The sequence below is a fragment of the Penaeus monodon genome, chromosome 5 (assembly GCF_015228065.2).
Source record: "Penaeus monodon isolate SGIC_2016 chromosome 5, NSTDA_Pmon_1, whole genome shotgun sequence".
Classification (NCBI taxonomy): domain Eukaryota; kingdom Metazoa; phylum Arthropoda; class Malacostraca; order Decapoda; family Penaeidae; genus Penaeus; species Penaeus monodon.
Window position 1 is genome coordinate 29278831 of NC_051390.1, and position 15921 is coordinate 29294751.

Below are 15921 nucleotides of genomic sequence, written 5' to 3' on the forward strand. Positions count from 1 at the left end.
ACGTATGTACATAACTTGTCGTAACAGGATGTAGGGTTAATTAACACCAATCTCACTATGTGTGTGTGTGTGTGTTTATATATATATATATATATATATATATATATATATATATATATGTATATATATATATATATATATATATATATATATAATATAATACATAATAATACACATATATAAACATCAATCTCGCCATATCATATCATCAAAAAGGACGGAAATAATAATTTCCGGTGTGAGTCAGGTCAGCGAATGACCGCATTATTCATCATGTCTGAACTTGTAACTGTATCAATAATTGGCTGTATTACAGTGCGAGTGATCACCCCTTCCAAATAATGAGACAATCATAATCAATAAAAGTTAGCAGTGGAAAGGGGAGAAACCTACTCCCTCCCACCCCCTCCATTAGGCCAGCCGCACAACGATTGAAGTCACGTCAGGTAATTACTCTCCCTCCCTCACCGTGGCAGGGATAAGAATGCAATTAAGTGAAAAGGATTGTAGTAGATGCAATGTGGGCAGAACTATTCACCTTATGTAAGTTACATGACGTGTCATAAAAGGAAGTAGGGATACGAAAAAACATTGCGAGGAAAGTGAGAAGTAAACTTGAATGAATGATTGAATTACTTAGTTAACAACCTGTGCAGATTTTATTCTGACAAATGATTGCGACAAATATTTGTGATCTTGCAGAGTTCATTGTGCATTGTAATCATAAAAAATATATATTTTTTATACTACTGATGAAGAGATATTAGTTTTCTTCACATGGGACAACCAAGCTTCATATGACTATATTCATCTCCAAATGCAATTCAAGCCCTGTCTATACAAATTTAGAGTTGTGCAGAGTCGTGTTATAGCTATATTTATGATTATGATTACTACTTTTACTTCCTCGCGGTAAATACACCATCATGCTTAGTCGAGGGGAGGGTGGAGGGAAGAAGCAGCTGTAGAAGGGGAGAGGCCCTGCCAATAAGATATGGTATGTTTGATAGGGATAGCAGACTGTGAGCTACCGGAACGAACAGGTGTGTAAAGGATGTGCTATGAGGACCAGCAACAGAGGCGAGTTATTCTAGAATGTTCCGCCTATCTAGAACATGCCTTGGTCAAATGACTGAAGGGTTGCGATTTCCAGGTAAAATATTCATGAACTATCCCGTTCTTCACGAATGGAGGAAACTACTTCCCTGGTGTCGCTCTATTTTCCGCCTCTTCTTCATTTCGCCCGTATGTCACTGAGTATGTCTCTGAGGCCATTAGTTTGTGACGAGTCGAAGTATTCCCTATCTGTGGTCTATTGGGAGGAATTTAGAGGCACTGATGAGCAAATGGAATTTTTGTTTTATAAACAGTTCTGTTACAGGAAAGACAAATTATTGAATTCCTTAAAACTTAACTTAAGATTATAGCAATACGATAACCATATATTTCCATGGTTTGTAAGAAGGCTCTCTTCAAATATACTAATGCATTTTTTTCCAGAACAAATACTTTTATTTGTTATTTAGAACACGAATATCTAATATAACAAGAAAAGTGAGTACCTTTATTTTTCCTTTTTCATATTTTGCAAAGAATATTTTAATTAAGAAAAAAATATTTAGGTGTTGATAACGTGATTAAAAAGAAAGAAAGAAAGAAAGAAGAAGAAGAAGAAAAAAAAATAACCGCATCACATATTGGAAATTCGCATGCTGCCTGCTGAGACCCATCGCATTGAGGGTGCCCTGTGTACTTATACTCCCTCGGGTTGAATATACTCTTGATCAGAAATCCCTTCTTTAGGCGAATTTGTCTCTCTCTCTGTCCAATACACGTAAAATTATAAAAGCTCAATGACAAGAGGGGCAAGCGAGTTATACCGTCTTAACTTATTTTTCATATCATAAAAGTCCTATTCATATCTTAAAAGGGTCTTTTGTTTTGTAGCCGTGGCTAAATGCAGAGTTCCTTCAGAGCTGAGGAGATAATTAAACAATTGGTGACAATTCTGCGAGTGGTTTATTTTACAAGGATTAGGCCTTTTTTCTTTCTTTCTTTGTTGGATTTCTTGGCTATCAACCAGCAGCATGTGGCCAAGGTTGTTAATCCATTTATTCTATCAATCTATATAAGGTCATAAAGTTTTGTCTCCCTGAAAAGTGATTACTTTACTTATTATTTTTTCATCATTTGATAGAAGATTTGATGTTTTAAAATCTATATTTTTTATTCGTAGGTAATTTTTGAGTGGTTGTCTATTGTTATTGTAATTTGGCATATTGTTAATATATGATTTATGGTAAGGATGGTGGCGCACTGAGGGCATTGTGGAGGAAAATTTCTTTCTATATAGGGAGTGAGGTGGGTGATTCTAGTGTAGGTTGGTCCACTCACTGTACCACAGGAGATGTATTTTTGCTTTTATAAGAGACACAAAACACCTGAGATCTGTACGGACTATGCTAAGGTCCAGATCACCATTTGACTCGGCTAAGTTGTCAGCCTGCTCATTGCCATGGATACTAGAGTGGCCTGGTACCAATATTAGCTTGATTGATGTGTTGGCACCATTTAGCTTACAAATGATATTACCCAGTAGTTCATTTTAGTGGTTTCTAAGGATTTAATAGCTTTAAGTGAACTTAATGAATCTGAAAAAATAACTATTCTATCGTGGGTCGTCGATAGTGCAAAATCAATAGCTTTGTCAATAGCAAAATGTTCAGCGAGAAAGATCGATGTATGATTCGGCAGTCTGAACTTTAGTTCACATTCAGTCGACCATATGCCGTGGAGCCGTCGATATATATATGAAAAAAGGAAGATGTTTAACAAGAATCTCTCTGAACCTCTGGCGTACCTCCACCTCCGGCGCCATGGCCTTGGCTAATGGAAGCCAGGCTTCCATGATAGAAAAGTTGGGGGTTTCCCATGGTGCTATATTTGAATGAACCAGGGTATCGATGGTACAGATTGATTGAATAATTAAAATTATCTGCCGCGTCAACAGCTAAGGTCATTAGCGGCGAGTGCCTTGTTAAATAGAATATTAAAATGTTTAAAACTTTAAAAATCCATCAATAAACATCTTACAAATAACAATAAATAGATTAAAAATCAAAGCATAAATATTACGCTCTAAGTGTATAAAATTATTGCATAAACATTGTGCATAATTATATTTTAATGAAAATATTAGTCTCCCTAAGGAAACCATGTCCCCAATATATTTTTCAGTATATATGGGGGAGACAAGTACATACGTCTTTGATTTGAGAATGTTGCATATCTTTCCACTACATGTGCGATCGTTAATGGCTCTTGGCATCCCTCACAAAGTGCTTGACTTTTAGCCATCATTGGCTCATGAGTCAGTCTTGTGTGCCCAATATTTAGTCTTGTTAATGCAACTTCCACGTTTCGGTTGGGATGGCTGCTAGTCACCCAACTGCCAAGGTCATCTCTAATCTCTCGCAGTTTGTTTCTGGAGGTATGCCTCCATAGTTCCTTCCATTTATCACGAAGACAACTCCTGATGCTGGGTTTCAGGTCGGTGTGTGGGAGAAGAAAACAAGCATCACAAGGCTGAGTGGCAGCTGCCTTGGCTTTCTGATCAGCTTGCTCATTCCCATTGATACCAACATGAGCTGGCACCCAGCACAGTTATCTTTTTACATGTTGACATCAGTGTATGCCAATCTTGAACCTCCCTCACTACTGGATGTGATGAGTCTAAGCTCTTGATTGCTTGCATGGCACTACGAGAGTCACAATATATCACAATAGAACGGTTCGTAAGATCTCTAGTCATCTTAACTGCTGCAAGGATGGCATGTATCTCTGCAGTGAAGATCGATGCTGCCAGAGAAAGACTGCCAGATGCAAAGCCCACACCATTTTCAGATTTCGAACCATCTGTATATATTGTATCTGATCCTTGGTACTTAGAAATGTGCTGAAGAAATTTCTCTCTGACTTCTGTTTTAGATCTCTCCCCTTTCCCAATTCTGACCAAATCCAGATCGACTTGATTAGTCCAAGGGGGGAATTGGGGAATTTGAACAACCAGAACCCTAGTGAGATTTAAATTAAGATCTTCCACAAGATTCATCATTCTCCTACCATAGGGTCGGCTATTCTCAAGGGGGTTGAAAACCAATCTGGATGTAGGAGATCCTGGAATCCTTTGTAGTCTCGTGTAGTAAATCAGGTTCATGTAGTCCTGGTGTAATGAAAGAGGTGGTTGTCCACTCTCAGCATACAGTGACTCCACAGGTGAAGACCTGAAAGCCCCAGTACAGATTCTGAGAGCTTCATTATGAACCAAGTCCAACATCCGGAGAACAGTGGGAGTTGCAGATGAATAAGCCTCACATCCATAATCAAGTTTACTACGAATAAGCACTAGGTAAAGCCGCAGAAGCGTTGTGGGGTCTGTACCCCAAGATAGATGTGAAAGAAATTGCAAAATACTAAGTGCTTTTGTAGCCTTCACTTTTAACTGTGAGGCACCCATGTAAGCCTTGAGTCAAAAATTAGACCCAAGTACTTCACCTCCTGGACAAATTGTAGTGGGTTTGCTCCTATATAGAGGGAAGGATGAAATTTTCCTTGTTTGTGGAAATGTATAGCCATGGTCTTGCTTGGGAAAAAATTGAACCCATGTGCAACCAGATTTATTGCAGCTTGCATGTGTCCTTGCACATCCTGTAAGCTTCCTCCTGAGCAGTACCTTGTAAAGTCATCCACATACAGATTACATAAGACAGCAATTGGAACAACCTTTACAATGTCATTTCGAGCAATGGCAGACAGGTTCACACTTAAGACACTCCCTTGTGGGACCCCTTCCAGCTGATCTTCCAGGTTAGAGAAACTGTTTCCCACCCGAACTCTAAACTTCCTGTTAGCAAGGAAGCTTTGTATGAAGGTAGGTGATGCTCCACTTAAACCAATGTCATACAGCTTCAAGAGTATGCCATGCTTCCAAGTAGTATCGTAAGCCTTTTCAAGGTCAAAGAAGACTGCTAACATGTGACGTTGCTGTGCAAAGGAATTCCGTATAGCAGTTTCCATCCTTACAAGTGCATCTGTGGTCGATCTCAATCTTCTAAACCCATATTGATATGGGGTCAACACGTTTTCCTTTTCTAACAGGCATGTCAACCAGAAGTATACCATTTTCTCCATCAGCTTACAGATGCAGCTGGTGAGAGAAATTGGTCTGTAATTTCCTGGTGTGGAAGCATTCTTGCCAGGTTTAGGGACAGGAATGATTATAGCCTCTTTCCATGGGGATGGCACAGTACCCTCCCTGTAGATCCTATTGAATAGGTCCAACAGGAACTTCTGGGAGCTGCAGTCCTACTGAAGAATGACACTGGGTGTCGTTACTGTTCAGTCCGAAAAGTGGAGAATTGGGCAGTGTAAGATGCTCCAGAGGAGATCTCTGCCATGGATTTAGCTAGCTCATTAGCAACATCATTTATGTCTGTGATGATTATGCCATCTCTCCTCAAAGCAAGTGGTGACAGTGATGAGCTCTTTCAAGCGATCTTACGCACCTTGTCCCATACCCATGCTAAGGGGGTCCCAGAGTTAATTGAGGAGACTTACTGTCTCCATGATGGCCGTCTGGCCTCCTTTAGCACTCGCCTGGCCTTGGCTCGGATCTTTTTGTAATGGATCAAGGTTACATCGCTGGGGTCGACAGTAATGCCCGCTACTTTTTGGAATGGATGCTTCTGCTGCAAGATGAATTTGTGAAGTGAAGTGATTAACAGCATCTTGAACACACTGGAAATCATTCACAGATCCTTGGAATACTATAAAGATTCCAGTCCGCATGTTCAAGTCGCCATTTCTGCACTCATTTGGATGGAATACCATTCACCTCCTGCAAAAGTATTGGAAAGTGGCCGCTTCCATGTAAGTCTTCCATGACCTTCCAAGTGAAGTTCAACTGTGAATCAGGTGAGCCAATTGACAAATCTATATTGGAGGATGTCCCAGTTTGAATTTGGAAATGTGTGGGAGTGTCACTGTTCAGTAAAACTGCATCTACTTTTAAGAACAAGGACTCCAAGGCCCTTCCTCGAGGGTTGCAGAAAGTGTCTCCCCAGAGATGATGCCGACCATTGAAATCTCCCAAGAATAGAAATGGATGTGGCAACTGCCCAAGTAGATCTTCCAGATCATCTATGTTGAGATTATGTGGAGGAAGGTAGATAGATGCGACAGTGTAAGGTCGTGTCAAGCCTATTCTCACAGCTTCACCTGCAGTGTTGTCTGCAGGTGGATGGCCTGGAAGGGAATATCCTGACATACCATTAATGCTACTGCTCCATGAGGTCCATTATCAAAGGTCCCATAATGGGCATGAATTTGGAATCCTCTCAGGGAAATCGGATGATTTTCCCTGGTCATAATCTCTTGTAGGCATACACAAACTGGGTTACATGAAGCTATCAAATGTTACAGTTCTTCCCATTTTGCATGAATTCCCTGACAGTTCCATTGGATTAGGGTATCCAGTTCTTTAAACTAGCTCTTCATAAGGTGTTTGGCAGCACATGTGGTCAAGGTTTGTTCCACACCTTTAAACTGTCCCTTTCCAGGAACTAAGGAGAATCTTTTGAGGGGTTGTTTACCCGTGGAACTAGTTTCCACAGGCTTCCTTTTGACTGGCTTCAGGGGCATTCTGCCTAGCAGTGGAGGCCCCTGTGGATGTGGTGGCAGCTGGAGCTGTCACCGTTGAGGCCCCTAGAGCCCTGCCTGATGGCTCCAATGAGTCTTTTGAACAGGCTCAGGATTCCTTTGCCTGGGCAAAGGGCATGCCTGAGCCTTTGCTTCAGGGGTATTCTGCCTAGCAGCGGAGGCCTCTGTGGATGTGGTAGCAGGTGGAGCTGTCACCGTTGAGGCCTCTGGAGCCTTACCTTATGGCTCCAAAGACCTTACTTTGGGAGGAGGAGTCTCCTCAATAGACCCTTCACTCCTACTGAAGTTCTTTGGGGGAATTCACCAGAGGCAGTTTCAGCAATTGGGGACTGGGGTTTAAAGGAAGTGGCAGAGTGTGTGGTGTAAGAAGCACTGGAGGGCAAGGGTTGGTGGGAAGGAGGATGAGCTAGAACCAAAGCAAAGGATTTACCTGGCTGTGCAAAGAGCACATGGGCACATCGCTTTGCCTCTGGAAAATTAACTTTCTCCTTGCTTCTTATTACCAATACTTCTTTTTCAAATTTGTACCTTTTACATTGCTTTAATGAAGCTTCATGAGCTTCTTTGCAGTGGTAACAGCATATTGGACTTGGACAGTTGTCATCTCCTTGATGACCTGTTGTACCACACTTTACACATACTCTTGTCCATTTTCCTTAAAACAGCTGGTGTCGACTGTTCCAAACCATCAACTTTCTTCTTAAAACATTTTACTGCCACTGCATTAATATGGTCTAGTTCCTCTAACAGTTTTTCCTCAGAATACCTCATCAAGTCTTGGGAAAAGACAATTTCCTTACACTGATTGAGGGTTTTGTGAGGAGAACAAGAAACTTGAGCCCCCGGGATGTCGCATATTGCACACAGATGGTCACTCTTGTCAAGTGATGAAACCTCAACTATTAGCTACCATCTCGCGAGGATCATGTTGACATTCCTCAACAATTTTCTGATGTACTTCAAAAATATCAAGATCCATGATTGTACATCAATGGTCTTCACTACTAGGTACTTACTATATGAAATACTTTCATATTTACCAGGTAAGATTTCCTTAGTGGATTGAGGAGAACTTTTCCCCTTCTTACCTGGTTTGGGAGCCCAGGAACCATTACAATTCCCATTCTTGCCCTTTGGAAGCTGGAAAAATTCCAGAGTGACACGTGATATTCCAGAGGGAATGGTTGGGAGATTGCATAGGTCGTCAGGGAGAGAGCTAGATCTTTTTAAATTTGTAGTGCTCATACAAATTAGAATTTTTCATTTCCTCACCCCCCCCCCCACCCACCCACAATGGAGACCAATGAGGGGAAGCTATCGTTGGGGCTCAAAATCTCCCAGCAGCCACAGGGGTAATGAGGAAATATAGGCAGCCACTATTACAGTACTGATGGCAGTCGTGGAACCTATTCGCTACCAACTGAACAGTACCTGCTTGACCCTAGCCATATTTGACCAGCTGATTGACTTGACCGGGCCTTGATCAAGTCACCTGTCTAACCAGAATAGAGGACCATAAGAGATGTGTTGCTAGCTGCAGGACACAACGTGCAGTATCACTCAACCTCCAGGACTCCTGTCTCCTGGCAATACGGCATGCCACGCACGCAAACACAGGTGGGAGAGTTCTCCCTGATCCAAGATGGAATTAACCAGGGGTGGGTGCACCAGGAAGCCATTTTCTCTCATCCCTCACTGGTGACCCCTCCAGTATGGGTAGCCCTCTGGTCCCTCTCATAGGCCTTGGTGCACCAGGAAGCCATTTTGTCTCATCCCTCACTGGTGACTCCTCCAGTATGAGTAGCCCTCTGGTCCGGCTCACCAGATAATTGGGACCTCAAACTCCCCCACCGCGGCAAGGCGGCTTCTGTTTGGGGGGTCGATTGTGGAGAGATCTATACCGACATTCTCGATGAGGTCGTGGCAAAGAGCCTAGTGCTTCTATTGCCATTAGGGTGACTTGGGTTTTGAGCATAGGTCAGTGCTAACTGGCTGCGTCTGAGTCGGAAGGGAAGTACTCCTGACTCCACCTCAAGACGCTTGATCCGAGTACATTTTAGGGCTCCAACACACATATGCAAACAAGGATTCTGTACAGCATCCAAGCCTTTCAAACTTGTTTTCGATGCTGAACCACACACGATTGACCCATAATCTACTTAAGACCTACCCAGGGTTTTATATATCTTTAGTAAAGACGGTCTATCAGCTCCCCATTTATTATCAGAAATACACTTTAATAACTTTAGTGCTCTTTACCATTTATTTTTTAACTGACAAATGTGGTCTTTACAATTGAGTCTGCTATCAAAGAGTAGACCAAGAAATCTAGCAGATTTTTGAATAAGTATTGGGTGGTTGTCTAGAGTTAGCCTGATGTTCGGCCTCTTTCTATGTGAAAAAATAACAATACTCTTTCTTGTATAAAACTTAAAAACCCACTGGAGGCCCCAGTTATGAATCATATCCAGTGCCATTTGGATGCATTTTGCCGAGAATTCTGCATTATTGCTGGAATGCCATAATGCACAGTCACCAGTGTACAGTGAGTATTTAAGATTCCAAGGAGGAGCTGGTAAGATGTCATTTATCATGCATAAAAATAATGTTGGTGACAAGACACTTCCTTGTGGGACCCCAGTTGCCTGGACAAAAATGTCCAAAAAAGTGACATTGTCAGAAAACAATTTGATAGCAAAAGTTCTGTCAGAGATGAAAATTTAAATAAAACAAGGCAAGTTTACATGTAATCCAAAAGCATAAAGTTTTCTGAGTAGGCCATATCACCATGTCATGTAGGCTTTTTCTATATCAAAAATACTGAAATCAAATCATCTTTTTTGGCAAATTCCTCTTTGAATATGACTGTCCAGCTTTACTATTTGATCGAGAGTTTGGCCTCCCTTTCGGAAGCTGCACTGCTTGTTAACTAGCATATTACTGGAATTGAAAAAATGCAATAGCCTACTGTTAACAATTCGTTCCATGACCTTGCATAAGCAACTTGTCAACACAATTGGGCGGTAGGAGGCGGCAGATCTGGGATTACCATGAGTTTGGAAAAGTGTGGCTTTTCCAGATTTTATTGTACACTTCTAGCAACTTCATCATGGCATCATGATTAAGATGCTTTATCATCTCATATCGAATCTCATCGGGGCCTGGGGATGCTCCTCTACAGGCTTCTAGGGCTTGGACAAGCTGTTAGATCTTTATTGTAATCAAAGTCTTCTCCTGTGGCAAACTGAATAGGTTGCAACTCAGCCACTTCCTTGATGGTCAGGAATGCGGGATGGTAGTTGCCTGAGCTGCTTGGCGAGTGCATTAGCAATGTCTCTAGGTGAATCGAAATTAGTATCCTCGTGGATGTTAATTTTGAAAGATTTTTTTCTTATTTATTTTATTGACAGTGGACCAAACCTCTGATATTTTTGTATTGCAGTCAATTGTAGAGACATAGCTCCACCAGGAGTCTCTTTTTGCTTGTCTTATTATTCTACAAGCCCTAGCTCTTGCTTGTTTGTATTGCAAAAATTCTCATTAGTGATGTAATTTTATGAAAAGCCTGTAGGCGTTATTGCGTCGGCACATCGCCCTGCGACAATCTGGTGTCCACCATGGAACAATGCTGCTTCAAAACCGAAATTCTGAATATTGCTTACTTTATCATCAATGGTTTCTCCAACAAGTTCGAGTTTGACGCTCCTTGTGAAGGTGACCCAGTCTGCTCTTTTTACATTAAATTTGGGTGCTGAAGGCGTTCTCACTGTGTCACATGAATATTCAATAAAAATAGGGAGATGATCGCTTCCTAAAGAGTTATCAATGGTGTGCCACAAGCACTTGGCTGCTATTGATGAAGAGACCAGTGATAGGTCAATAAAGCTCAAATTACCGGTATTATCGTCCACCCGCGTCGGACTACCATCCTTCAGAAGGACCAGACTCATTAATCAATCACCTAGAATTACTTTATTTTGTGGCAGACTATCATGAAGAGCAAAGAGCTCATCATAAAATACCACACCATCAGGTGCGCAATAAACTGAAAATATAGTCAGATACGTGCCATTAATTTTTACTTTGCATGTGACAAACTCCAAAGTAAAAGGGAGGCTTTGGTGGATGTACATGGCGCCTCTGCCTCCGCCCCTACCCTCACGATCCTTCCAACATAAATGGTAGTTCCTCAGTGAAATGACCTCCTCAGGGACGAGGTGTGTTAAGTGCGTTTCTTGGTGAACTATAATACGGGAGCATAGGACAAGGCTAATAACTTAAGGTCATTTACTTTAGATCTAAGACTTCGACAGTTCCATTGTATAATGGTCGATGCAAACATTACATTTTATGAGGTTTGGAAGTGCTTTGACCACCAGTTTTAATTTTATTTCTGGGGACCTCTCTCAGGATGGTTTGGAGACAGAAGCCTCCATGTACTGCACCTCCAGGCGAGGGAGACAACTGACAGATTGCAATTTGCTTCTCTCTCGAGAAGCTGATCGCAAGCCAGACGAAGTCCTCATGGGAGTCGCCTGGACAGGGAGGTGGGATCCAGACTGTGATTCGGTATCAGCCTCCTTAGGATGTTTATCCTGGGTTGATGCAGCCATTTGATTGACCAATTAAGTCAACTGACAAACTTTAATGTTTAGTTCTTTAACGGTTGTTTTGAGTTTGGCAATTTCTTTATCCTTAGCTGCAAGCTGTTGATTGACATTACTTGCACTAGGGGTGATATTAGTTACCGCTGCAGCATAGGAAGTATCAGGTTTGTGTGTCAAACTTTCCACTTTCTTCTTAGCTTCAGTATAACTAACTTCATGCCTTCTCATATATGCTAATGTTTCAGTCTCCTTCTTCAGGATGCTGCACTCAGCAGATTCTGACTGATGGGGACCTCCACAGTTAGCATTTGGAACTCTGGCTAGTACATGTGATGGTGTCATTTGCTTCAACACATTTACAGATGCCTTTATCAATACATCTAAATGAGGTGTCTCCGAATTTTTGGTATCTATTACAATGCATTGGCTTTTGGATGTAGGTCTTACTTGGACATGTTCATATCCAATATTGACATACTCAGGGATTTTACTTAAAGCAAAGGTCACTTTCACTTTCTTCCATCATCCTCAAATCCCTGTGAAAGGTTACTACCTTAGGCATTTGAGCCAATAGGAATAGTTACTTTAACTCGAAGATCATGAATTTGCGTTAACTCAAGTAAATCCTTAAGCTGGGAGTTATTGTGTACTTTAACAAGGAGGCTTTCATCTCGCAATTTTTGACAAAGTAAAATCCACTTGACCATCAAGGACCTTTTAGATGATAAAGGGGTTCACTTTCAAAAGCAATTGATTTTCATTCATGCATTTTACATTCGCGAACCTTGCATTCTCAGAGGGGATTTTGAAAAGTGGTCTCGTTTTGTCATTAGTGGGGGTTTGGTTGTTCATAGTCGAATTCGTCAAAGACTGGTCATGAGTCTTCTTTGAGGAGGAGAAGGGGTAGCTGGGGTATCATTCATCATGGGTAACGGACCAGGTACGACCCCTTGGCTCAAAGTCGTAGTCCTGAAGGGATCAAAAACTCTTAACTTTTGGTACAGCAATAGCTAAGAGAGTAAGGCAGTTTTCTGTCCTCTAACCCCCCAGTAGAAGCCTGGTTGCATTCTCCAGTAGCTGACTATGCCTACTGTAGCCTCGTGTCACCTGCAAAAGCAAAAGCACTGAAGGTGCGGAAGGATCTGTAATTACAGGTTTTACTTTATTTCAAATTACTTTTGAACTCAACAATGTCAAGCGAGATGAAAGGCCCCGGGCTGCTGCATTTTGAACAAGGTGTTTCCTCATCAAAAGTTCATTCACAAGTGAGGATTAGGCATATGCATACATGAAGGTGAGGAATCACCGAACAAGGAAACACCAGTCACAAGCGACCACCCCTCGCGTGATTGAGGGGCGTGGCTTGCCTGGCGAATCATGAGGAGTCGTCTGCTCACGTGATCGTGGCGTGGCAAATAGCAAGCGGCCATCCACTCGTGCGATCATCGCTTGTTGCCGCGGATCGAGCAAACTAGCGACCAGGCGGTTACTGTTATGATAAAGAGCCAGTTGCTAGAGGAGAAAAAATATGTCAACAATTAAGGAAAGGGTTTTGATTTTGAAGATAAAAATAGCTTAAAACGGTCTTTACCTGTTTCCGCCACTACAGCAATTAGTGACACAATGAAAAATTATAGCCAAAGGATGTGTTGATATGTAATTTTTTCTTCATATGTTATGAATTTCCTTAAGTTGAACCCAGAAAATATTGAAGAGGTCGAGTAGCAAGATTTATTCAGTGCCAGTGTAAAAATATTTGTCTCTCTTTGTATAGGGTGATTTAAGAAAATAGATGCATGTGTTACTTAAAAAGTGGTGTCTGAGTGCGCATTTCCCAATAAAGTAAATTACCACAGTCCGTGGGCATAGTGACCGTCTCCAAAAGATTACAACTTCTCTAGTTCCATCTCTTACCTCATATTTGTAGACGGGTGAGAAAGATAAGAGCGGAGTGTTCAGGAAGTAAAGTTTGGTTAAATTCTTAGGACACAAAACTAAATATATTAGATAGCTCCTGATAAACAAAATTACAATAACCAGCAAAGTGGGTTACTATTGCATAGAACCTTTTTTTCCTGTATACTTGTAAGCAGGTAGTGTAGACAATTTCTAGGGGGTTAGGAAGTATAAATATTGGATAATTTACTGAAGAGCTAGTCCGCATTCTGTGCTGACTCGTCTTTTTCTTACATCATAAAACGGAGAAGCCATAATCGATGTTTACACTTTTCTTTTTATAGCAGAAAGGGAGTGCACTTCAAGGTCACAGATTTTTTTTTCTTAGCTTTATCCCATTCTTATATGGGGTTGCCATGATCAGGTTCTGGCAGATATCTTTTATGGCTGGATGCCCATCCTGACACCATCCCTCTCTACCTGGGCTTGGGACCGGCACTGACTTGGACTGGCTTGCCCAAACAGTGGCTAGGTAGGCAACTGAGGTGAAGTTCCTTACCCAAGGGAACAACGCGTCGGTCGGTGACTCGAACCCTCGAACTCAGATTCCCATCGTAACAGTCTTGAGTCCGATGCTCTAACCACTCGGCCACCGCGGCGTCACAATAATTTTTTTTCCTAACTTTATCCCATTCTTATATGGGGTCGCGATGATGATCAGGTTCTGGCAGATAGCTTTTATGGTCAGATGCCCTTCCTGACGCTAACGCTCTCCATTTTACCCGGGCTTGGGACCGGCACTGTTTTGGCTGGCCTGCCCACCCAGTGCCTATGTAGGCAAGCGAGGTGAAGTTCCTTGCCCAAGGGTACAACACGCCTTCCGTTGACTCGAACCCTCGAACTCAGATTGCCCTCGTGACAGTCTTGAGTCCAATTTTCTAACCACTTGGCCACTGCAGCCTCTAGGTCACAGACTGGTAAATGTATGTATATAAATATACACATGAGCCTTAAGGGAAAGCCGAACATCTAGTTTGCATTATAGATTGCAAAAAGAATTATCAATTAAAGAAATAAGGCAGGAACACGTTTGGAAAAGTATTATAATGCCCCTTGAGGCTAATTAGCAAGACATAGCTGGGATAACGACACGTGGGGAAGGAAACCCAAATTCACTTTTGATCTTATGCATTTGCGTTGAAAATCCTATTAATGCTCTCGAAGTAACATAAAAACAGCGACTATTCAATCTATTCAGTAATTCAGCTGTTACTTGTATAAGATGATACATACAAACATGTGAGTGGTTATCTATTCAGTAATTCAGCTGTTACTTGTATAAGATGATACATACAAACATGTGAGTGGTTATCTCATTTATATTTATGTAGTAAGTCAAAATAAAGTCATGGTGACTACAACAAGAGTTCCATGATCCTTTTAATTGAATTTCATTTTATTATGGAGATGTATTAGGGATGTAAGAACGGCTACTATAACATGTTAAAAGATGAGTGGAGGTCGCAAGCATATTAATCGCCACGAAGTTGAGTCGTTACTGTTGAGTTATTCTTATTAGGCCTATTTTATTACGGATACATTTTTAAGCTATTGATTATAGTCTTTGCGAGTCAATTTTTTGCATATGTATATGGAGTGAAAAATGGGCTAAATCAATCTCGGTGAGGGTTAAAATTGGTTTCCTTTTTTTGTTTGGTAACACCTCAAGACGAGATTGCACCACCACCGTCATTACCTCTGAGCAAAAGATATTTTAATTAAGACATATTGAGTACAGCAATGAATTTTATGATCCTTTTCATTGCATTGGATTATTATTTGGGTTATTTAGCAATTTAAGGTAAACTACGTGTTAATACACATTGAAAACCTGATTGTAATTCACAAAGATGCCTGGTACTTTAATGACTAGATTAGGGAAGTCAACCACAGGATAAATATGTGCTGAAAACATTTCTGAAGACAAAGAACCCCTGACAACCTAGCCCTCCTAAGGGAGGCTGTCAGGGATGCCAAGGAAAATGCCAGCAGAGTCAGGCAAGAAAAGTGGCTGGAATGGTGTGAGTCCTTCGATCACCATACCACCCTCTTAGAGCTATGGCAATGGGTCAAGCAAGCTACCAGCCGCTCAGCCCCGAGATGCACGCACCATGACCCCCAGTCAGAGGCCAACAGACTGGCGCACGAGTTCTCTGCGAGAACGAGTAGCGACAGCCTGCCAGCCAAACCGAGGGCAAGACAAGAACGCCTACAACCAGGCAGACTTGCTCACTTCAGAGAAAGGGCAGCCGAACCCGATAACTCAGACGTTATCTTTTCTCTGAGGGAACTAAGAAATGCATATAAAGCCAGTTGTAACCCAGCCCCGGGCTCTGACGGGATCTCGTACCCCATCATTTCCCACCTGGGACTAGTAGGTGAGCTTGCATTCCTGCAACTCATCAACAAGTCCTGGGAAACTTCCACTCTACCTCAGAGTTGGAAGAGGGCTACCATATTTCCCATCCCTAAACCAAAGGAGCCGGGGAAGTACCGCCCCATCTCTCTCCTCAGCTGTCTGGCCAAGACTGCCGCGAGGATGGTACTGAACCGGCTCCGATGGAAAATGGGACCCCCACATGAACATCTCCACGGGTTCGCCAGGGGCATGAGCACAGCACACAGCATAGCCACGCTCTTG

The 15921-nt window shown here is 41.9% G+C and overlaps 1 protein-coding gene across 1 annotated transcript in view; it reads left to right on the plus strand.

The window, feature by feature from the left end:
* Positions 1 to 15921, plus strand: part of LOC119573150 (insulin-like growth factor 1 receptor) — a gene marked incomplete in the record, with an annotated part of 105500 nt that overhangs the window by 27457 nt on the left and 62122 nt on the right.